The sequence below is a fragment of the Mustela putorius genome, unplaced genomic scaffold (genome assembly GCF_011764305.1).
Source record: "Mustela putorius furo isolate JIRA1106 unplaced genomic scaffold, ASM1176430v1.1 tig00000873_pilon_pilon_pilon, whole genome shotgun sequence".
Taxonomy (NCBI): Eukaryota; Metazoa; Chordata; class Mammalia; order Carnivora; family Mustelidae; genus Mustela; species Mustela putorius.
In genome coordinates this window covers 7,730,202-7,754,666 of record NW_025421504.1, presented here as the reverse complement: position 1 = coordinate 7,754,666, position 24,465 = coordinate 7,730,202, and the positions used below count along the sequence as shown (strand labels likewise).

The following is a 24,465-nucleotide window of genomic DNA, read 5'->3' as shown; positions in this document are numbered from 1 at the left end:
GGTTGTGATCTCAGTCCCCGCGGATCAAGTCCCCGCATCAGACTCCTTGCTCAGCGGGGAACCTGCTTCTCCGTCTCCCTCCCCATGCTCATGCTCTCTCTCTCTCTCTCTCTCTCTCACTAGATCTCTCTCGCTCTCACTCACTTTCTCTCAAATAAATAATAAATAAAATCGTAAAAAAATAAAACCAAACAGCTCTACAAGAACGGGGATCAAACTAATATAGAAAAAACACTCTCCCAGACTCATGGGAGCTCCCCACAAAAAAAGAACACAAGTCACATTGTACTTGGGTAAACTTTACCCAAGGTTTGGCTCGCGGGTGGCGGGGAGGACTACAAAGAGGAAAATCTGGTGGCACGGCCAGAGGAACACATGGCAAACACATCTGGCAGCCCAGGAACCAGTCCCCTACCATCACCACTGCCTCCCAATTCGCCAGAGGACTAACAGTGACTGCGACATGGAAGCCCCGCTTCCCTCACCAGAATTAAAGGAGAGGAAAGCCACAGCAGGCGTGAGTCCCAGAAGGTTTCCTTTTATTCACCTTTTTTGGCACGTGCATGCTGTGTGTGCATGTGTGTGTGCGAGAGAGCGGGGGGGGGGAGGGATATGCACGTGTGCCCACATGCAGATCATCATGAGTTTATTTGATTTGAGGCGGCCTGGCAGTTTCTCCCGATCCTCTCTTGGGGACGGTGAATCAGAGATGGACGGACGGTGTAGGCAGGCAGGAGCAAGGACATAAAGGATTGTGGTGGGGCGGGGATGAGAGTGGGCACGGCCCCCCACGGCTGGCATGCATCCAGCACAAGCCGTATTTTAGTGGTTCCCACGATGAACTTGTATTGCATTTATAAAAATATAAAAAGAAAGGCTAATGGCGTTGCTCGGTACACGTAATCCGTTCTTAACTTAAACCCGAAAGGGCAGGAGGCCATGGTGTGGGAGAAAAAAGTTGGACCATCCTAGGATTTGGTGCAGATTTTTCAAATACCTTCAGATCCCCATATTCCAGGTTTGTGGAACCGAGCCGAGCCTTGGCTGTACAGGGAGTGCTTTTTAAGATTCAGTAATGTTGACATTTTCAACTTTCACAAAGGGTCACCAGCTGCTAAAGATAACAGAGACCTTCCATCAATACGAGGAGCGGGCTGGTGCCCTTTAAGTTCGTCTATGCTGCTTTGGAATACAAAATAACTTCCTCTCTCCTGTTTTTTTTTTTCCTTTCCTTTTCCTTCTTTCTTGTTTTGAATAGCAGATTTATTCATCTAATGTAATTTACGTAGACTAACATTAATACCTCTTTGCACTTCCTAAAAAAATGGTACTACCAGAGAGATGGAGATAAAGTAGGCAGCTAGCATCTCTAAAGTGTGCTAGATGATTGCTTACTATCAATCCATAGACAGACGGATAGATAGACTGACAAACTATACATGTATACACACGTGAATACATACACACATGACCCGTGTTCTACATGGATCATATATTCAATCCTATTTCATTAAGTCGTCATATTTCCATTTTTTAATTTAATGTCTTTAAAAACTATATAATTTATAGAAAGCCACCTTGGAAATGAAAACATAATGGTTTGGTCAAGTAGCCTCCAACAGTTAATTGTTAGGAATAACGAACACCATTCTTTACCCCCTAGATTTGCCATAAACATAAGTAAGAAGTGCAATGATCAGGAGGAAAATTGGTTTCTGGAAACCAATGCAGCTTCCAGGAAGGAGACACATCTCTTTCTCTACTTTTTTTTTTTTTTTTTTAAGATTTATTTATTTATTTGAGAGAGAGAAAGAATGAACAGGAGGGGCAGAGGGGGAGGGAGAGAGAATCCCAAGCAGACTGCACACTGAACCCAACTCCAGTCTCGAAATCACCACCTGAGCTGAAACCAAGAGTTGGACGCTTAAAAGACAGTGTCATGCAGGCGCCCCTCGACCATTTGTGGTTAAGATTTGAAGAGGACCACGTCTTCAGAGGGGGGCTGTCTTTGTGTAAGGACCCCGGGGGGCAGAGGGCACTATGCCCAGATGCCCAGCTGTCTTGGACCCCAGCGCGGGAAGCCTATTTCTTGAGCCCTCTGCCTTCTGAGGCAGAAGAGCTGGGTCAGACGGGAGAAGACGGACAGGTAAAGCTATCTGTACTGACATGAGGTCGCCTGGAGCTAAAAAAGGAAAGAAAAAACCACAAAAGCAAAACAGCTCTCCCCGGTTCTGAGAGAGCAGAGATGAAAACCCGGGGAAGTCCCATGGGCAGGGGGAGGGGCTCCCCTGTAAGACCAGCGCTGCTGCCCTCACATTCAAGGGCAACCCCGTTTGGTGAAATGGTAAGATTAAACGGAGCAGAGCAGAAACGTCTGCCGGGCTGTTCCTACTCCGACAGCGACAAGGGACACCGAAGAATGGCGTGGTCTCGAGGTGGGTGACAACTACCAGCCAGGAGAGGGTTTGGGGAAAGGGAGACCCGCGGCTGGTGGATGCTTCCGCTCAAAGCAGAAATGCTTTCATGGGGCACCTGGGTGGCTCAGTGGGTTAAGCCGCTGCCTTCGGCTCAGGTCATGATCTCGGGGTCCTGGGATCGAGTCCCGCATCGGGCTCTCTGCTCGGCGGGAGCCTGCTTCCTCCTCTCTCTCTGCCTACTTGTGATCTCTCTCTGTCAAATAAATAAAATCTTAAAAAAAAAAAAAGAAATGCTTTCATGAAAATGAAGGCTTCAGAAGGACAGACTCTGCAAGCGATGCCCAGATTACGATGGGCCACGAATGTAAAAGAGGACCAATAGGAAAGACAGCTGGAGGTGCCGCCAGTTGTTTCAACCTACATGGGAGCTCTTACTACACGGGCAGGGGCGGGGCTGAAGCCGTGTGTGCGCATGCGCGTGTGCATACATGCGCGCATGCGTGTGTGAGCGAATGAGCACGCGAGCGAATGCGCATGCGTGGGAATGTGTTGGGGGCTGTCCGGAAGCAGCCAGATGGTAAGAAGACCCTAAATGAGCCGCAGTCAAGTGTTCAGTTTTCCACAGTGGTTCTCAAACTTGAGCATGCAAAAACACATATGTACACACATACATGAGCAGACAAGTAAATCTCATTTCAGTAGTGCATATCCTAAAACTGGAAAGATACCAAGAAAATTAGACCAGCCCCTGTCCAAAGAGGACACCCCCGTTAAGGGAGCATTCCATATTTTTCCAAGAGGGAGTTACTGATCTATGGGCATAACCTTTTCATAAAGCAAGATGCATAAGCTGTAGGGACCTGCTGGACAACATCGTACCAAAGCCAACGATAATGGATTATATGCTTTGAAATTTAAGCAGGTGGATCTCAGGTTATAATAACATTTTAAAAAGATGTGTCACCCACATAGCTTGTACAAAAATCATATTAAATTTTTTTTTTTCTGGGGGCGCCTGGGTGGCTCAGTGCGTTAAAGCCTCTGCCTTCAGCTCAGGTCATGATCCCAGGGTGCTGGGATCAAGCCCGGAATCACATTGGGCTCTCTGCTCAGCAGGGAGCCTGCTTCTGCATCTCTCTGCCTGCCTCTCTACCGACTTGTGCTCTCTGTCAAATAAACAAAATCTTAAAAAAAAATTTTTTTTTTTCTGAAGTGCAGTTCCTTGAAACTTATGGGAGAAGCTGAGCCAGGCTCAGGAGTCAGCAAGTGTAACAGGCGTGCTAGGGAACACAATTTAGAAGAGAAAGATGGAGCCAGAAAAACACAATGGAAAACCACTGAGCATGGACTCCCAAGTTTGTTATGTTCAGCTCAGATCTCCTGGCAAGTGTTTACTAGCAATCTTCACTGGGGTTCTTATCCTGTTCCCCACCTTGCACCAAAGGGAACACGTCCCCTTATGCCCAAAGCATGTCCTCCTCTCACACTTTCTATCAGAATGACAGACTCCATAATTTTGCTCACTCACCAAACCGAAAACATGGGAACAAGCGTCATTGCGGAAAGCCTGTGGAAATGCACTTTGAAAAACCTTGTTCTAGGAGGACCCAACCAAAGGAAACCCACAGACGGACACTGGGCGAGTGAGTGCCAAAGGGAAGTGACATAGAGGTGTGTCTGTGCGTGGGATAACCTGCTCTGCCTTTGCTCATAACATTCCTGAATCCAGTCCAAAGCATATGAACGGGAGCAGAACATCTGACCAAGACAGAGCTGCCTGACACATCTCAAAATTATAAATCACCCGAAGTGGCAGGTTCTCACCTCCCTGCCAAAATCTGTCCCACTTTATGCCGCTGCAGCCCTGAGTCTGTAGAGAAGTCAGGTCTGGGCTCAGCCAAAATACAGGATAGCTCTTGCCAAGGGGAGGTGGCAGGGGTGGGCCTTCCAGAGAGCAGGGTGCCTACCACCATGGCAACTCAAGGCAGACCAAGGATGGGGAAGAAGGTGCTCTACTAATTGAAACCTGGGCAACATTTTAGCATCAGCCCCAAGGAAGTTAATGCTTAGCTGGATTTGCTTTTGTCCTCTGTCCCCTCTTTTTTTTTCATGTCACCAAGTGACTTTAAACCATTCCCTTCTTCCCAAAAAGAAAATCCCATGCAAAGATAACACTTCTGATAAACCACTGAGCAGAATCTCCCTCCCTTACACCATACTCAAGCAGAGCCTAAGATCCCAGTTCTCTCTGTGAATAGCCTCTCCATCCCAAAGGAAGTGGCTTACCAAAGAGTTTTAGGCATGCACTGGCTTCACCATCGTCCTGTCCCTGAGGCATGGGGACAAATATTCTCACGCTGCAGTATGACCGAGAATCACCTGGGGGAACTTCACCTGTCCTTCCCAAGAGAGGTGATTCAGGCAAATCAGGAGCAGAGCACAAGCATCTGCATTTTTTTTTTCTCTAACACCCAAGGAATCCCAATGGTAACACATCAAGATCCACCCTTGAGAAGTGTGGGTCACCAATCTAGGCTTCTCCCATAGAACTGTCCTTTATGGGGCAGGCGGAGCTCAGTTACAGTGGCCCACCAAACTAGCCATGGGTTGTGAAAGGGTTAACAGATCTCCCACCCTTCCAGCCCCACTCCTGCAATGCCAGATTCCGTACCACGTGGTTCTGAATATGATGGAAAATACCTCCAATCACAAGGTGGCACGGGAAAGCGAACGTGCTCCTAACCCAAAATAGTTATAAATGTACCCACCACCTACAAAACCAGTCCCCGCTGAAAAACTCCCTCCCTGCCAAACAGCCTAACAGAAGTCCTAACCTGCTGCTCGTGTCAGTCCTGTTGAAGGCAAACACTTGTTTGTATTTTCATTTTATTGCCAAAGTTGTGGAAAGGTCAAGTCACAAGTTGTGGAAGAGATACAAGTCCATGATCTCCGCGACACTGAAGGGGCTCAGCCTGTTTTACGGGGCAGAGGTTGGTGAAGGACAGATGACAGACACTGGCACAATTGTGCAAATTTCTCCTGGAGATACATCTGTTTCCAGCAAGACTAGAGATTAAGATAAAACCAAAATCTCCCTTCTACCATGGCCTCAAAATGACAGATGAAATGAACAAAAGGATTTTAAAAGCACATCGGCGCTTGCAGCAAAGAAAGGGGATCATTAATGATAAGGAAGCTATAAACTGGAACTCAAACACCAAAACCAGTTCAGATGCTGCAGAGGGATTAAGGAGACCCCGTGGAAGGGTTCTGGGTGTGACTGTTCACAGGGGGCAAAGAGGAGGCCCTTGGGCCACACGAGCCAGGAGGTGAAATTCTATAAATACAAAAGTCATAAAATTCTGCCCCTATATGGAGGGGTGGGGACTAGAAGAAAATATCCATTCAGCTACACAGAGAGACAAAAAGGATGATGAAATGCTTCTGCCTGGTTTCTGGAGGGGGAAAAAATGTTTGAAGCCCACAAAAACTATGGGCTTTACCTCAAACAGTTCAGAGTGCTGAGTTTCTAATTTCTGCGTGGGCTGGGAAAACCCCAACCTGGACAGGACTGTAACCATCAATTCCAAGCTAACATTGCTATAAAGGGGTCTTATGGAAGTAAATGCAAAGCCACACAGAAGGGCCTTCTCAAGATCCAGGGCCCTGGGAATCCTCTGAGGAAAAACGTATGCCCCACTAGAGAAGTACTGATCTAAAACGTGACAAAGCCCAGGAGAAAACAACACACCACAAATAGAGTCTGTGAACACACAAAGAAGAAGAAACATGGCTTTCTATAAGAGATATACGGTTGAAAATATAAGATATATCTAACCTGATTAAAAACATAAAAGAAGGGGCACCTGGGTGGCTCAGAGGGTTAAGCCTCTGCCTTCAGCTCAGGTCATGATCTCAGGGTCCTGGGATCGAGCCCCGCATCGGGCTCTTTGCTCAGCAGTGAGCCTGCTTCCTCCTCTCTCTCTGCCTGCCTCTCTGCCTACTTGTCAAATAAATAAATAAATAAAATCTTAAAAAAAAAATAAAAGAAGAAATCAAAACCATAAGAGCCAGTTGTAACAAAGGAAAAGCAGACATAGTAAAAAAAGAACCCACTAGGACAACACAGAAATAAAAACTGTAGTCCTGGGGCACCTGGGTGACTCACTCGTTAAGTGTCTGCCTTTGGTTCAGGTCATGATCCCAGGGTCCTGGGATCAAGCCCTGTGTCAGGCTCCCTCCTCAGCAGGAAACCTGCTTCTCCCTCTCCCACTTCCCCTGTTTATATTCCCTCTCTTGCTGTCTGTCTGTCAAACGAACAAATAAAATCTTAAAAAAAATAAAAAACAAAAACTGTAGTCCTTGCAATTAAAAACTTAACACACAAGGGATGCCTGGGTGGCTTACTCCTTTGGGAATCTGACTCTTGATTTCAGCTCAAGTCATGATCTAGGGGTCATGGGATTGAGCCCTATGTCAGGTTCCACACTCATCATGGAATCTCTGTGGGATTCTCTCTCACCTTCTCCTTCTGCCCCTCACCCTGCTCATGCTCTAAGTAAATAAATAAATATCAAATCTGAAAAAAAATGCACAGAGAAGAGCCACAGGGAGACAGGTGGGAGCTAAGTAAGAGCATGGAATAAACACCATGAAGGGTTGCCCAAGGAAATAAATAATGAAGGAAAAGATCAGTTTGAAGTGACAATTGTTAAAAAGTTTCCAGGAAGAATAAGAATAATAATAGTAATAGTAATAATGCGTATTCAGCTTAGAAGGGCACTCCAAGACTTACACAGAACAACATGCGCACGCAAGCACACGCAAAACCACATCCTATTGAAACTGAGAAACAGCACAGACACATGAAAAAGACGGATACACAATGGAAAGAAAGACAGAAAATGCAAATGAGGTCACTGCTGGGTACAATTTTATAATGCTCCCCGAGAACACATCATGCAACACAACTCTTTGTCTGACGGATGCGGTCTAAGAGTAAGGATATGGAATGATGTTGCCAACGTGACGAAGGAAATTTAAATTTCTGTCAGCCGAGGCATTTAGATGCAACTCAGGTTTTCCTTCAAGGCTCAGAGCAAAATAGAGATATTTTTAGATGAGAGATTTTTACCCCTATGGATCCTAAGTGAGGAAGTATTAAAATAAGAAAGACAGCAGAGAGGAGGGCATCGCAAGGACTGACGGTGAGGAAAGAAATCAGCAGAAGTGCTGGAAAATACAAGCAAACACTGATCATATAAAATAGTAACAGTCACTGATAGGCGGGATATCATTAAAATTAAAAACAGGCTCTGCTGAAAGCAACGTCAAGAATGAGAACACAAGCCACAGACTGGGAGAAAATCTTTGCAAAAGACACATCTGATACAGGACAGTTACCCAAGATCTACGAGGAATTCTCAAAACTCAACAGTAAGGAAACAAGCTACCTAGTTAAAACATGGGCCAAGGCCTCAAAGGGCAACTCACAAAAGATTTCGGGTAGCACAGAAGTGGATGAAAAGATGCTCCCTGTGGTATGTCATCGGGGAAATGCAAATGAAAATAGCGATGAGATACGGGTCCACACCTATCAGAATGGCCAAAGTCCAAAACATTGACCCCACCACATGCTGGTGAGGACACGGCACAGCAGGGAGCTCATTTGTGGCGGTGGGAATGCAAAATGGCGTGGCCACCTTGGGCCAGTTTGGCAGTTTCTCACTAAACGAGACACACTTTGGCCAGATAAGCCAGCAACCACGCTCCTTGGTGTTTACCCAGAGGAGCTGAGAACTCACATTTGCGTAAAAACCTGTACAAGGATGTTCATGGGAGCTTTATTCATAATTGCTCAAGCCTGGAAGCAACCAAGATGGCCTTGAGTCGGTGGTGAATGGATAGACATCCAGATGTCAGTCCATCCAGACGATGGAATATTATTCAACCCTGAAAAGAAATGAGCTATGGAGCCACGAAAAGACATGAGTGAACCTTAAATGCAGATTACTTAGTGAAAGAAGCCAATAATGAAAGGACCATCTGTGAACACAGACCGTTTGTGTTCAACCGCATGACGTTCCAGAAAAGGCGAAAATATGGAGACAGTCCAGAGATGAGTGGTTGTCGGGGGGACGGGGAGGGAGGGCTGAGCAGGTGGAGCACAGAAGATTTTTAGGGCAGTGAAACTACTCCGCATGATACTATAACGGTTGATACATGTCATTATACACGTGTCTAAAACCAAAGAAGGTGCAGGGCCAAGAGGGAACCCTCGTGCAAACTGTGGACTCTAGGTGGTAATGATGTGTCCCTCTAAGGCTCTTCAGATGGAACAGACGTACCTCTTTGGTGGGGGGTGTTGGTCATGGTGCTGTGCATGAGTGAGGACAATGAATACACCAGAATCTCCGAACCGTCAGTTCAGTTTTGCTGTGACCCCAACATCGCTCTAAAAAACATTGCATAAAGTTTTTCTCTTTTTTAAATATATAATAATAATAAGGGGTGCCTGGGTGGCTCAGTCAGTTGGGCATCTGACTCTTGGCTTCAGCTCAGGTCATGATCTCATGGGTCATGAAACTGAGCCCCGCATTGGGTTCCATGCTGAGCGGGAAGTTTGTTTGAGATTCTCCCTCTGCCCCTCTCCCTGCATGCTCTCTCTCTCTCTCAAATAAATAAATAAATAAATTTTTAAAAATACAACAACAACAATACTAGTAGCTAATTTGGAGGTATCAAAAAAATGCAGAACTAAAACATTAGAAAAATAATAATACGGAGGATGCCAGGGTGAACCAACTTAAAGCAATCCCGGGTCCTGAAACATTGCTAAGGAAAAGGGGAGAGATACTCATTAATTCTGGACATCCTTAAGTCTACTATGCATGTTAAAACACTAAAGGTAGCCTCGAAAGAGAACCTGAATTTAAAACTCCCAAACGAGTAAAGGGTGAGGAACAAAGGAGGAAATCATGTAGCGAAGTCAATAAACCCAATAAAGTATAAAAGACGGGAGAAGATACTTGGTAAATATAAAGAACAATATAAAAAATGGAGAAGTACTGCCGATCTTGGATGAGGCCTTCCCAACATCCCCAGCATGTGTCCCAAAGTGCACGGCTCCCGGGGTGCTGAGAAAGGGCAGACACACATGGACACACGTGCACATTAAAGGCAAGATGGTATTAGTGGTAAAAACTCTTGAAGGGAACCAGAAGATCCATTCCAAAACATACCCTTTGGGATGAGGATTACTTTGCGCCACTGAGAACCAGCAGAGGCAGGAAGAACTCCCTGCCTTCTCCCGCTCTGCCTAAAACAGGGGATATATCATCCTGCATAATGGTGCCTCCCATCCCCGTCCCAGAAAAGGAACACCAGCGATGACAGCAGTCTGTATAACAAAATTTATAGAATAAGCCTTCTTTCCCATTAGTTTCCCCTAGATATTTTCTTCCTACAATGTATGGCCCCTAAAAGCTCAGATCTGTTTTTCCTTTATCTAGTCATTTTTTTTTCCACAATGAATTACCCTGTGTCAAAATGGTATATTAGCTCTCAATCCTAAACGCTGCTAGGGGATTTCGTGTCTTTTCTATGCAGCCCTGGTGCACGTAAAATTAAAACTAAAATCTGTATGCTTTTCTGCTGTTAGCCTGTCTTTGTAAGTTTGATTCACAGCTCGCAGGCACTGAACGTAAGAGAGTAGAGGTAAAGATTTTTCCCTCCCTCTACACTATTCAATTATCAAAGAATAAAAAATCCCAATTCCATGCTAACCATTCCAGAGAATTAGTTGGGGGTGGGGGTGGGGGGGGCGAAGTACAACAACTGAATACTGGATTGTACTAGTATAACCTTAATATTCAAATGGACCTTAAAATAGGGAGATTGACCAGGTAGCTGCCTCATCACATGAGCTCTTTAAAAAAGAAGAGTTTTCTCCAGCCGGTTCCTGAAGAGGAAGCCAACTTCTTCGGTGGGGGGGGGGGGGGGTCGGCTCAGAAACGAGCAAGTGAAGACAGCATTCCCAAATGAATGTGCTCCGTCGCCATCCCCAAGTGGGAGCACTGAAAGCAACAAGAAAACACCAGACAGTGTTTGCTCTGATGTTTGTCAAGATGCCCATTTGGAAGGATCTGGGAAGCATCAGGTTTTTATAGGAGAGAAAGAGCAACGTTTCCCCCATCCTCCTAGGTTCTGTAGCTGGGGCCCGGAGATTAAACAGACGAAAGACAGACTGGCAAGAGAAAAGCAAAGTTTATGAACATGCACAGCGCGTCGTATCTGCGAGGGGGAAGCTCGGTGATGAGTAATTCAAGGGGTGATTAGAACTTGGGGCTTAGGGAGCATCTTAACAAACAGTGACAGATTTGTAGGAAAGTGACCAGACAAAGGAAAGTGCAATCTGCCTTTAAGGGTGACAGACGGTGGGGGGCGCCTGGGGGGCTCAGTTGGTTAAGCATCTGCAGTGAAGCATCTGCAGTGAAGCATCTGCAGTGAAGCATCTGCTGCCTACGGCTCCGGTCATGATCTTGGGGTCCTGGGATTGAACCCCGTGTCAGGCTCTCTGCTCAGCGGGGAGCTTACTTCTCCCTCCCCCTCTCCCTCTGCCCCTCCCCCCTACTCATGTGTGCACACTCACTCTCTCTCTCCTAATAAATAAATAGCCTAAAAGGAAAAAAAAAAAACAAAAACAAACAAAACAGGGTGACAGATGGTGGGAAGGTAAATATACACAGGAACCCATGGGAGACAGGGGTTGTTTTCACTGGGCACCTCGTGGGGACTTCCCTGGGCGGACAAGCATCTCTGGCGAGGCTCAGGCCTTCTGCCCTCCCCGGTGCAAGAAAGGCACCTGCTTCCCAGGAAATCTCCTGTCCCGTATTTAGGTAGGATGGAGGAGGTCGGAGAGCCCTTCCTCCACCTTCCCATTTCTCAACTGCCTGCTCCAAATCATCAGAATGCTGCGGGGCACATTTTCGGGGGTCGGGGGAGAGGCTTGGGCAGGCTCCGAACCACCACGTTCTCACACATCCGTGTGCTTGTTAAATATGCAACACTGGGATTCCCTCCTCAGAGAATCAGGTCCTGTCAGCCAGTGACAGGTTCATTTTTGGGAAGTGCATTTTAAAAAATTGATTTTCTTAACACAAAAAGAGCACGCAGAAGAAAAGAAAATGGCGTGTAATCCCACTGCCCAGATAATCCCCGATGACATTTAAAAGCCTGAAAGTAACACAGATACGTGGTTAGAAATGCAAACAGGAAGGGTTGAGACGAAAACCAGGAGTCTCCCTCCCCCGCCCCAAGTGTCTCTTTCCAAGGTAACCAGCCATCACAGATTCTAATGTATTCTTCCAGAAAAAAATACCACACTAATACCAGGAAAAAAATATGTCCTTTCCAACAGTTCCTTTTTTTGTTTTTTTTAATTCAAAAGGAAGGGTATTATTTCCAGTTTTATAGTTTCCTTTTTTTATTTACTATAACCCACAGATTTTTCTACATCTGCATTTTAAAAACCTACCCCATTCATGTTAATAGGTTTAGAATCTTTTTTTTTTTTTTAATTTATTTGTCAGAGAGAGAGAGAGAGAGCGAGAGCAAGCACAAGCAGACAGAGTGGCAGGCAGAGGCAGAGGGAGAAGCAGGCTCCCTGCCGAGCAAGGAGCCCCATGCGGGACTCGATCCCAGGACGCTGGGATTATGACCTGAGCCGAACGAAGGCAGCTGCTTACGAACTGAGCCACCCAGGCATCCCATATTAATAGGTTTAAAGCAAGGAAGGAATGACATTTTTCAATCAGGGCTTACAGTGACTCTAACAGGGCAGGTGGTGGGGGGGTGCGTGGTCAGCAGACCACTCTGAGAAATCGGGACCTGGAAGACAGGTGTATTCACCTGAAACTCTCTGATTTCGGTGTCCGTCCTTGCAGAGGCCGTGGAGATGCCCGCCACAGCTCCCCAACAAGTAGCACCCCAGAACACCTCTGAACACCCTGCACTGACACAATACCTCTGTGTATCCTGTCACAGGGCTGAGTAAACAGTCCCATCCAGACTTGGTTTACCCACCTGCACCGGTTTCAGGACAATTGCCTGGGGGCCAGGCAGCACCCGGCAGGAAATTATTCTTGGCGTTAACCTCTGAAAGTGGTGTGCCATGGGCGATTCACTCATCTGCAAAGCCTCGTGGGTAGCCCCCCAACTCGCCACTCACCCGTTTTCAATCATGGCTCCAGGCCAAAGCAAAGGGAGCCGGGAGAGAATGGTCCCACATGCCCCAGATGCTGTCCAGACGTGCAGGGAGCCCTCTCCCCCTACTCCTGTGGCTGCACTCTCCTGCAGATTTTTGGCTGACCGTTAAACGGCTCCTAAGATAATGCTGCTGAGAGGCCTGAAGCATTCCCCAGCCTCCCCTGACTTTTAATTAGAAAACTTTTGCCTGCTAATAAGCCTTTGATGTCCGTCACCTGAAAATCCTCAGCGATCCCCTCTCCTTGACTGCAGCAATGATGCCTGTCCCTGGGAGATCTGCAGGGGGAGAGGAACAGTGGTGCCCCAGGACGGGGTTTTTCCTCCTGTCCCAGCGCTGGGGGAGGCAGGTGGTCCCACCCAGTAGACAGGATCCTGAAGGTGAAGGGAGCTGGCGGCCAAGACCCACATCCCACCTGCGTCCTCTGCGGGTCACCTGACGCCACCCAGGAGAGCCTGGGGTGGGCGTGCTCGACTCTGCGCCCCAGGGATGGTCGAGGGAGGAGGCGGACACAATTCACCCACTCTGCCAGATTCTCAGTCTCGACTGTTCTGTTGAGCTGTGGGCACGGTGACCCGGGAGCCACGGGGGAGCCCTTAACGGGCCAGGGCACAGCTGAGAAAGCAAGCTTGCGGGGTAGAGAGCACAGACGGAAAGCAGAAAGGACAGACACTGGCGGGGAGGCGGGGAGGATTGAATAGACATGCTCCAACAGCCTGCGGCCTCCTAATCCCAGCGTCCCCAGAGGCCCGGCGGATCCCCTCACCCTGGATTCTGTGTCCTTAAAGTGCACTCTCTCCTCTTCCTCTAGCTAGTCCAAAGGGGGGTTTTGCTTCTCCTTCAGCCACAAGCTCCGTCCTTGATCAAGACAAAACCGCAGTTGTGATAAAGTCTTGACGGCTGTCGGCCGAACAAGAGAACAGCAGGTTGGAAATAACCACTGAAATGTTTACCCCGGGAAAGCAAGCCTCTGGGGCCTGGGAGCACGGGCGATAGTTGCTCCAAAGAAAAGAGACAAATCCAGGGTCCACTCTGCATTGTCTCCTACACTCTGGGCACCTCTCCTGACGGTCTCCCACTTCAGACCCAAGGAGTTCCCTCTTGCAGTCTGGTGGCTAAGGGGTGGGAAAGCGTTCCCCCACCCCGCCCCCCGCCCCAGGAGCAAGGCTGGATACTCAGCCCGTGACCACACCTACGTGCAAGGCTGTTGCAGACTTGCTGGGCGAAGCTCAGGCACCAGGGGAAAGGGGGGGACCCTGCTTCCTGGGAAGTCAAGGTCTTATAAATCCCTCCTATTTTGCAGGTGAAGGGGTTGAGAAAGGAGCCAGAAGTTCCCAGACGGAAAGAAAGCGTGCTAGTTTCACGTCCAAACCTCACCCCCAGAGAAATCCCCCGGGGACGGGAGGAGAGGAAAGAGAGCCGAGGACAGGGGAGCAGAGGTGCTCCTGGTGGGTGGAAGGACGCAGTGGCCACAAGGGGTGCCGCCCCCCTGTCATTTCTAGCTCTTTCCCCTGAAAACACAGCCAAGTGGTTTTACACCCCGAGGAAAGCTGAGGAGCGTTGGGGTGGCTGCAGACTGAGCACACTAGGGGAAGAAAGAAAACCTCACAACCAAAACACGCAGGCGGCCAAACAGATCTCAAACGGGACGGGAGACAAACACAGAGCGTCAATGGCCGTGGAGAGAGGAAAGGAAGAGACGGGGCTATTCCGAGGCGGCAAAGCTGGTGGAATTAGACGGGGTGCTGAGCTACCATTCGGAGGGTGGCGGGAAGTCATGAGGAACGTAATTAAGTGAGCTGTATATGTTATTTTAAATCCTGTTCGCATTAATGCTGTAAATATTCTCCTTAATTCATCATTATTGAATTTGCCAGCAAAGCTGCAGGGGAAAACTCTAGCCCAAGTTTAATTACACCCAGGCGAAGTGGAGCATTTTTCATGTCCCTGAGAGCTGCCAAATGAGAAAGATGTTGTTTTATAATGGCCCACCTTTCTGGACACAGAACGCCACCCTCCTGAGGACCTCACAGGAGGGCAGAGGGATCCTAGAAACCCTGTACCTCGCCGCCCAAGGCTCTCCAGCATGTGCCAGAGAACCTGCAAAGCAAGATGGAGATCTATGGAGAAGCTATTCAAATCCAGTGATGGCACATGGTCTCCGATCGGTCCACCTTCCTCTGCCCATCTTCCACCGGAGTATGTATGCACGCGCATGCACATACGTGTGCACACGCACACACGCACACCAGGCACACGTCCGTCATCCCGCATTCATGCGGCTCTTAACAATCTCTTAACAATACACAGTCTGTGAGTGTCCATGAATTCGGGATCATCCTGCAGTCGGGGCTTCGTCCCTAACTCCAGCCCTGTCTGTTCCTTAGACCATGTCCAGTGCTTTACCATATTAGCACCTCCTCCTGCCGGGGTCAAAGTCAAACTTGGAATTTTCCCTTTTTGCTCTCTTTGAGCCATCGTCTCGTGCTCTGTCATGGCCCCAGTTGTCCAGATCTCTGGGTGGAAATCAAGGCTGGACGAGGACCGTGGAGAAAAGGCTAAATGAAGAACAGCTGTGGCCCACTCACAGCAGGGAAGGGGTCGGCTTCTCCTGACTCGGAGACCAAAGCCAAGCAGAGAAGAGCCGAGGGAGCTTATCATTAAGTTCTTAAACGTTTGACTTCATGTGGTAGCATGTCGTGCTAGTGGGGCCACAGCCACAGAGACTTTGGGCCTTCAGGGAACTTTTCAATTTCCCCACAGCCCCAGCCAGGCAATAAGACCCCGGCCCCTGCCGGGCCCCCAGCACATTCAGGACCTCGGTGATGAGGTGAGCTAAGAGGAAACGCGCAATGTCAGCTAATGCTCCACCTTGTTTAGGAAAAAAAAAAAAAAAAGCAAATTAAGCACCATCTTACCAAAAGATTGAAAAGCATCCCCACCTCAATGAGGAAGAGCAGAAACAGGTGTTTCGAAGACGGTGGTAGGCACCTGAGAAAGATACGCCAGTCTCGAGTTTTACTCAGGAGAGCCGGTGCGTGTTAGGGGTGTGCTGGAGAAGCTGGAGAAGACCTCGAGACCCCTCGGCCGCACCTCTTGAATCCATGCGACTCGCTCTCACCCTCTCTTCCAGGCCTGCTTCTGTCCCCCCTCAGCCCGTCCCGCGTCACGTCCTGACCACCTTCCCCGCTGGGTCTCTGAACGGAAACGCACGAGGTAAGATGAAGGATGGCTTTCCAGGGGGGGGCCCGTTTCCCTGATTCCTTTGCAGGGCAGGCAATCAGACCCTCGGACACAATTACTGTCACTCTGGTCGGTGTCACACTGAGACAAAGAGGTCCAAACCTTCCCTCTGCGGTAGTCTTGTGAGGCCCATTATTGTCCCCCATTTATTCATCGGCAGCAGGGCAAGAGGGGAAAGTGGCAGGTAATTTTTGGTGACGGGGCCTGTGCTAGTCTCTGAATTCAGATGCTCCTAGGGGAGCCTGCCCGCCATGCCTGCCGGGATCGTGATGGACCTGGACCCTGAGACAAGCGTGCTTTATCCCAGCTTCGTGGCAGGCTCGTGTTTTCGCACCAAGGACAAGCAGCTGGGCCATCTTCACTCTGAAAATGGTACAAGAGGACCCCTCCTCTCCAGAACCAGGGCCCCTCCGTGGCAATCAATGACAGTCTTAGAGACACATTCACTCTATCCCGCCAGCTTCTGTCCCTCCTGTGGAAGGCATTCATGACACTCAGATCTCTCGGAAATTACAGAAAAATGACAGCCTGTTAGTGTATTTTCTTTGTGTATTTCAGAAAAATAAACACACACACTCCCAGGTCCCACAGGTCTTCTTGCTATTTGAACACACCAAGCTTGCTCCTACCTCAGGGCCTTTGCTTCTGCTTTTCCCCCTCAATCTGGTATTCTCTTCCTCCAGACATCCCTATGGCTCACCCCCTGACTTCCCGCAGGCCCTTGTTCACAGACCATATTTGTGGTGAAAAGTCTCAGTATCCGTTTAAAACATCAACACTCCCAACACCCTCTTTCCTTCCTTCTTTTTCTTCAAACAGCACTCATGCTATGTCGTTCCTACATGTTCAATCTTTTAACTTTGTCACAGATGCCCCCCCCCCACTGCAAACACAAGCTCTAGGATGGTAGGGGGTTTTGTTCATTTGTTTAGCGTGATATCCCCAATACCTGACACATAGACGCTCAGTGAATAATTACTGAATAAATCAAAGAACGAACGGATATTAAAATCTGTGTAACTCACACAGTATGAGGCAGTCCACAACACCAAGGATCTGAGAGACGCTCGTTTGCACCAGCAGCATTTAAACATGAAAGGAGCGTTTTATACATAAAACCTCCCAAGGGGTGGGGGGGTGCGGGGAGTCTCGACACAGAGAAAAAAAAGTGATCATACAGTCTCAGGAATGGTCAAGAAATAGCAAACACACGTTCCTCCAATGCTGGGATTTGAAAACGTCTTGTGGAATGGATTTGAAAGTCTGTTTCAAAGAGAGCGATTTCTAAAAGCCGTTATCACGGGATCAGAAGGTATCTGAGACACAGCTGGCTTTGGAAAGCACTCAGGACATGGCCCCTATTCACGCATGATGAAAACCCTCCCTCGAACTGACTGGAATCCAAGGACGGCTCCCTGCCTCCGAAGCCCCGTTATGTGACATCCAGTCAAGGTCTGGACTTGTAGCTCATGGGCCGGCTCCCCGCCAGCAGGTGCTCTGGAAGGGTGGACGCGGTGCTGAGGGTCCCCTGACCCCTTACACAGTCACATGTGGAAGGAACAACGAGCTCCAGGAAAAACACAGGCCGTGCTCGGGAGCCGGGTACCTGGAATCCCACCCACCTCAGCTGACAGGTAGGTCAGCCAAATGGGTCAGAGACAAACGGGATGAACTATGCGGGACACAAAGTAAGAACCCAAAGACCCAGAAAAGATCAAGTTAAGGAAAGTGACCCCATCACAAAACCTCTCCCAATGGTGGCAAGTGATGCCATGAATTCTCTATTAAAAAATAAAAGGGGGGCGCCTGGGTGGCTCAGTGGGTTAAGCCTCTGCCTTCGGCTCAGGTCATGATCTCAGGTCCTGGAATCGAGCCCCGCATCGGGCTCTCTGCTCAGTGGGGAGCCTGCTTCCTCCTCTCTCTCTGCCTGCCTCTCTGCCTACCTGTGATCTCTGTCTGTCAGATGAATAAAATCTTTAAAATAAATAAATAAATAAATAAATAAATAAATAAAAATAAAAGGTAGGGGTGCCCGGTGGCTCAGCCAGTTGAGCAGCTGGCTCTTGGGATGGAGCCCCACATCAGGCTCCATGCCCAGTGAGAAGTCTCTTAAAGGAGACGCTCTCCCGCTCTCTCCCCACTCCTCCCCATGCTTGCGCACCAGCGCTGGCTCGCTCTCTAAAATAAGTAAATCTAAAACAAACAAACAAAACCAAAAAGCAAAAACCCTAAAAGGTAGAATTAGCATAGGGGAAGGGAAGGGTTGGAGAGGACAGTGTTAACTGTGCTAGATTTGGCATAATCTTATTTTCAATTAAAAAGAAATGCCTAGGTGGCTCAGTGGATTAAGCCTCTGCCTTGGGCTCAGGTCATGATCTCAGAGTCCTGGGCTCGATCCCCCATCGGGCTCTCTGCTCAGCAGGGAGCCTGCTTCCTCCTCTCTCTCTGCCTGCCTCTCTACCTACTTGCGATCTCTATCAAATAAATAAATAAAATCTTTAAAAAAAAATGCCCACAACCTTCCTCTTATCCCTGGGACATCCCGCAAAGAACAAAAGGCATTGTCCCCTTATCAAGTCCTGCTTTGCCTTTGCTTTCCTCCCCAGAACTGCCCAGGAATCCAGGTCTCGCCTCCTGGCCAGGGTCCCACACTCCTGGCTGCTGCACCCACTGCCCCAGCCCCATGGACCCCCCCAGAGGCTATGAGGCTGTGCCTCTCTAAGGGCTCGCCTCTGAGCAGACATCCAGGTTTGGGAATCCCAGGAATGCTCATACTCCCAGCAGTTCCGGATTCGGTGTGAGCCTGCTCTGGCAGCTTGTACGGAGAACGGAGAACGGATACCCTCAGAAACAGTGAGTCATGCTTATTCAGTGCCTTTACAATTTTCCCCCAAACTGTTCCATTAGTTCTCAATATATGTAACAAATGCCTCTTGGTACCTTGGCTTTGTTACGGCAGACCTTATCAAAGGGAGACGTCTCTAAAATAACAATAATGGTAATAAATTCAGCTTTCTTCAGGTAACTGTCAGGAGGAAAAGTAAGCCCCAGAGGGCAACCACAGGCCTTGCAACTAATGGACCAAAGATGGTCCGGAACCTCCAGCCCAGGTCCGAGCGTACTCTTGGGGACTTGGCAGAGAGTTGTCTGAAGAACGTTCCATATGCATCTAATCCATAGGGCGTTCCACGTGACTCTGCCGATCAACAGCCAGGGGTAAAGAGAAGTATGACAATCGACTGCCTGACCACTTATCGGAGGTTCCTCTCCCAGTTTATTTGGTAGAAAGAGAGAAGATTGAGAGGAAATTGAATGGGAACTTAACAGACACAAGCAGCTGGCATGGGATGGATGGTGGCAAGCGCTTGTCCTCCATACCAAAGAAGCCTACCACAAGCTCAAAACCACGGAGAGGGTGGGATGGTGGCTTTCTGCTGACCGCTTGCGCTGGGGACCCAGCCAAGTGCTGGTGACATTCACCACAGGGAGCCAATGAACATGAGGAAAGAAGCTGGACTGTGGATGGGAGGCTGTTCCCAGGAGTCCTCGGTGGGAGAACCCAGCCAGAATCACAGGGCATCAGAAACTAACCCCCAGACAAAGTGGCAGGTTTCAGTCATAGCGATGGCTCCAACACCCCCATCCTTCCCCCGCCACCTCGCCACACTGTTGGGAGGTACAGGGCTAGATAGCAAGGCAGAGTCCTACTTCTCATGGAGTTTACAAATGAGGAAGGAACACGGTGTCACAGAGAGGAAATGAGCAAAGAGGATGGAAGAGGAGGCATCTAGGAACTCCCCCTCCGCTCTCAGAACAGGGGTGTCCTGGCTCGGGCTGGAGGCATTTTGGCTGCACTGGTGAATGCTGAGAACAACCATTCCTAAGTATAGAACCCGATGAGCTCTCAGATCCGCCCTAGGATTTCTGACAGTCTGCCTATCCCCCGTTCCCTGTCATCTCCAAGCATGGGTGGAACGTGGGCTGGGAGGAAGCCAGCAGTAGTTCTGAGCCCTCCTACGTGAGAGCCCCAATGACCCGGAGGAGGAACACACCATCTGCAGTTCAGCAAGGACATCTGGCTCCCTTAGTACAGTCTTGCTGGGGCTATAGATCCAACCTGTGTCTGTCCTCACGTTTAGGCGGTCAGTAGATCTTACAAAGGTGCCTAAACAATTCAAAAAGGAAAGGAACATCTTTTCCAAAAATGGTGCTGGAACAACTGGATTTCAATACGTGGAAAGAAAGACAGAAAGAAGGAAAGAAGGAAGGAAGGAAACTAGCAAGCAAACCTGCTATCTTGACCCCTACCTCACACCAAAGATGAAACTTAAGGATGTCTTACAGACATAAATATATAAAGCTAAAACTATAAAGCCACTAGAGAAAAAAATATAGGACAATCTCTTCACAACCTGAGGGTAGGCAAAGATTTCTTGGAGAAGACACAAAAGGCCCATATCTTAAAGGAACAATTTGATAAATAAAACCTTACCAAATTAAAAATGTTTTCTCCTCTCCTCAAAGGGCACCATTAAAGAATTGAAAAGGCAAACCACAGGTGGGTTTAAAAAAATAGTCACAATCTATATATCTAACAAAGGATTTGTATCTTGAAGATATCAAGAATGTTTACAAATCAATAAGAAAGAAAGGATCCAATAAAATAAAATGGGAGAAGGGGCGCCTGGGTGGCTCAGTGGGTTAAGCCGCTGCCTTCGGCTCAGGTCATGATCTCAGGGTCCTGGGATCGAGTCCCACATCGGGCTCTCTGCTCAGCAGGGGGCCTGCTTCCCTTCCTCTCTCTGTGATCTCTTCCCTTCCTCTCTCCTACTGTGATCTCTCTCTGTCAAATAAATAAATAAAATCTTTAAAAAAAAAATAAATAAAATGGGAGAAGACTTGAACAGACACATCACAGGAATAGATCTACAAATAACCAATAAGAACAAACCAACGTGCTCAACATTTCATTCATCAGAGAAATAGAAATGGATCTCCCAGATACCATTCCATACGCACTAGGATACAAAGTGGCTAAAACTAACAAGACTGACAACATCAAATGTTGGCAAGGATACAAGACACCAGGATCTCCCACAGACCTTGGGGTAGATGTGTCAAATGGTACGACCACTTTGGACAACTTTGGCATTTTCTTATATGGCATAGCCATACGTGTATACTATGATACAGCAATTCTACTCCTATTTTCCTAAAACAAGTGAAAACAGAAGTGAAAAAAAATATATAAATAGTTCTCATACTATTTTTTATCCTTACAGGTTTTTTTATGAATGAGTATCTTTTAGTCAAAAACCATTTATCTGAAGTTTAACAAGTCCTTTAGCTAGACTTTGTCACTGCAGCGAAATTCAAATATAATCAAATCCAATACTTATTTTAAAATAGCATGTACTGGGGGGGGGGGTTTGGGAGAAGGGGGTGGGATTATGAACATTGGGGAGGGTATGTGCTTTGGTGAGTGCTGTGAAGTGTGTAAACCTGGTGATTCACAGACCTGTACCCCTGGGGATAAAAATATATGTTTATAAAAAATTAAAAATTTAAAATAAATAAATAAATAAATAAATAAAATAGCATGTACTCCCTTTTCTATGTTAATTAAATCCCTTCCATCCATCCTTTTATCTATAAATAGGCAGAGACAGATATCTAGAATTATGTTTACAAAATGTTTATATTGATTATTCCTGGGAGGTGAGACTTGGGGAGATTTCTTGACTTTTTCTCTGGACTCTTTATATTGCTTCAATATCTACAAAGAGCATGTATCATTTCTGTGAAAATGATTAGGTTGCAATGAAAAAAAAATAAAAAAGTAGATCTCCTTCTGGTCTTGGTCTTAGTACCTTGTTTATCCCTACCAAGATGGCCCTCAAAAGTGAGAGCTATTTGCATGTGTTTATTTAATATCTGTTTCCACCACTGGTTTGCAGGACCTGAGGGCAGGGCCAGGAACGGCACTGGCCTATAGTGGACGCACACACAAACTCTATCCTCAGAAGAGCCAACATAGAGAAGCAAAGTAATTAGTTTCTCTGCTTATGTATTTCCTAGAGTTAAAATCACCAAGAGTGACCCTGTGCTGTTGGGTTTTTTTAAGATGCATAAAATGAGAGAATATTCTTTGAGTTCAGAGACTGAACTTTGAGAAATCCAAGGGCTTCATTTGTGGGTTTTCTCCAGAGCTTTTGGGCAGCAAAGCTGTTCCCTAGAGAATACTTTCGTACTTCTGGGGGAAGGGGACAGATTTTTAGCTCTGCGAGCTGCTGCTTTCAACAGCTTCTTGTAGGTAAATGAGAGAATGACTTGTAGTTCTCGATTCTCTCCTAAAATGGATTCCTAAGTAGTCGGTTGGGGGAGGGGGTAGCTACCATGGTGGCCCTGTTGCTTGACCACAGAAATCTTCCTTCAAAGTCTATGGAAATGTGGCCCATCTGGGAGCTATAGACCCAGACAGAGCAGTGGTGGTATTTCAAGATAATACAAGGGTAGGGGTCTCTCTTGTTTTCCCTGTTTTAGTGATTCTCGCTCCTTTCTCACTCCCAAATCTTTCTGCCATCGTTAGTTCGGCATTCTTCCTCTGGAAACCGGCTTAAAGTAATTCCTACTCTTCTTTAATAATGAATTTGTTCTAAATGTTCTGGGCGTCTTAAGTGGTCTGTACTGTTGCTCCTTAAATTTCAATTAGGAAGATAAATTGAGGATGCTAAGTGCCAACATCTAAGTGGCTCCTTCATCTATCAAAGACAGCATGACAGTCCTGGGATTAAAAAAAAATTTTTTTCCATTTATCAAGAGTTTCTGCTTTGGTTTTGGGTCTGTCAGAAGTACTTGCTGTCAGCTGCAATCTTGGGAGCCTGGAGCTGATCCACGTTTCAGAATATTTCTGTCTCCAAAATGGATTCTTGAAAAGATCAGGATTAGCTTCTGTTTGACAACAACCTAAGAAAGCAGAGATTGGAGGACAGTGCCTGACGAAGACGAACTCTTAAAAAAAAAAGAAAAAAAAACACCCCTCCAAGAGGAGGTATCATTACTTCTATCTTTATATGCTTGGCTCTGCCCCAGGGCATTATCTCGACCCTAGGCCTCTGGATGTCATTGCCTCAGAGAGCAAGGACAGACTACCTGCCAGTGCATATCAGCTCACATCAACAGGGTGCCAAACAGAGGTTAGCCTTCATCTTTTCCCAGATGGCTCCCATATCTTGTCCCTAAAAAGTAAGTTTTAACTTCTGTGATTACAGATGTCTTGGAAAATTTGCTGAAAGGTACCAGTCAGCCCCTTAGAAAAATGTACGTGTAGACAAACATTTCTTGCAACTCCAAATGGATATTAATTAATCCTGGGTTACCACCTCTTGTCTTAGGGGCCAAGGATGGCAGGGAAGTGCCATGATGCTGAGTGAAGGGGGTCCTAAGCCAGGAAGACCCCATTCTCACCCCATATCTTAGAGCTAACGCTCAGCGGAGTCTGAAAACGAACCGACTAGAAAATCAACACCAAAGTTTGAGCAAAGGGAAGTTCGCTTCTTACTGTACTTACAGTTTCTCCTTTGACTTGAAATTAAATCCAGAGATAAGTTAACCTACCCGCAGAAAGTTTACAGTTTTCAGTAGGGATGCTGAAGATTTTCGACATCTGCTACTATTTAGGTCTGAAGCAGTAATGCAAATAATTACAATAAATGGCATGGAAGGGCCAAACAGCACATTCACAACAGTACATTTGCAGAAGGAGCACTTAAAAATATTTCTGAGACATAGTGGCATCAATCTGTGGTTAGTCTGAATCTCTGCCAGCAAAAAGAAAAAAAAAATCCCCATGTTCTATCATTTTTCTAAAACATCCTATTTCACTGCAACATGGTGCCCCTGGACACCTGTGAAAGTGACTGCCTCCACTCAGGAAAACATCTCAGAAGCGCTTCTGTAAACCCTTGTTGAAACATGGAGCAAAATATTCTGTGTGGAACCAGCATGGCAGCCAAGTTCAATACCAAGATGCCCAACCTCTTTCAAAACAAGAAACAAATGTTAACCACCACCAACACCCCCCCATTCTGTAGAATTTCAAAAGGGCACTGAGAGACTTGGACATAAAATCCAACACCCTGAATCCCCTCTGGGACAGACTTATCCAGGGAGAAACACGCCGCCCGTAGGAACCTGCCACTCTGGACATCTCTGAGCAGCCTTGGTCGGACTGACTGGCTCAGACAGTCCACGGATGCACACGACGTGTGCACGCTTAGGAGGCTCTGCCTACCTGTGCTCATTCTCCGACAGTCCAGGTCTGTGCTAGGAAGAAAATTTGGCCTTGGTGCACATAATCCTTGAGGGCCCGGCATCCCGGCCTCTGCTGAAGGCATGCTGGAGATGGAGGGATGAACAGAAACCAAGTCGCTATCTCTAAAAGACTCAGTGTCTAGGGCAAGTGATGGAAAGGAGGAGGCAGACGGTTTTCATACAAAACGGTAACACTGGTGGTGGGTTCATGGAGGCACTAGTGGAGCG

General features: G+C 47.4%; 1 protein-coding gene and 1 non-coding gene across 13 annotated transcripts in view; one reads left to right on the top strand and one right to left on the bottom strand.

Moving 5' to 3' along the window:
• Positions 1-24,465, bottom strand: part of SLC39A11 (solute carrier family 39 member 11) — a 320,940-nt gene that overhangs the window by 148,617 nt on the left and 147,858 nt on the right. The gene's annotated exons all lie outside the window — the stretch shown is intronic.
• LOC123393546 lies at positions 3,108-3,210 on the top strand. Its single transcript, XR_006608376.1, has one exon. It is a non-coding gene; the product is annotated as a U6 spliceosomal RNA (small nuclear RNA).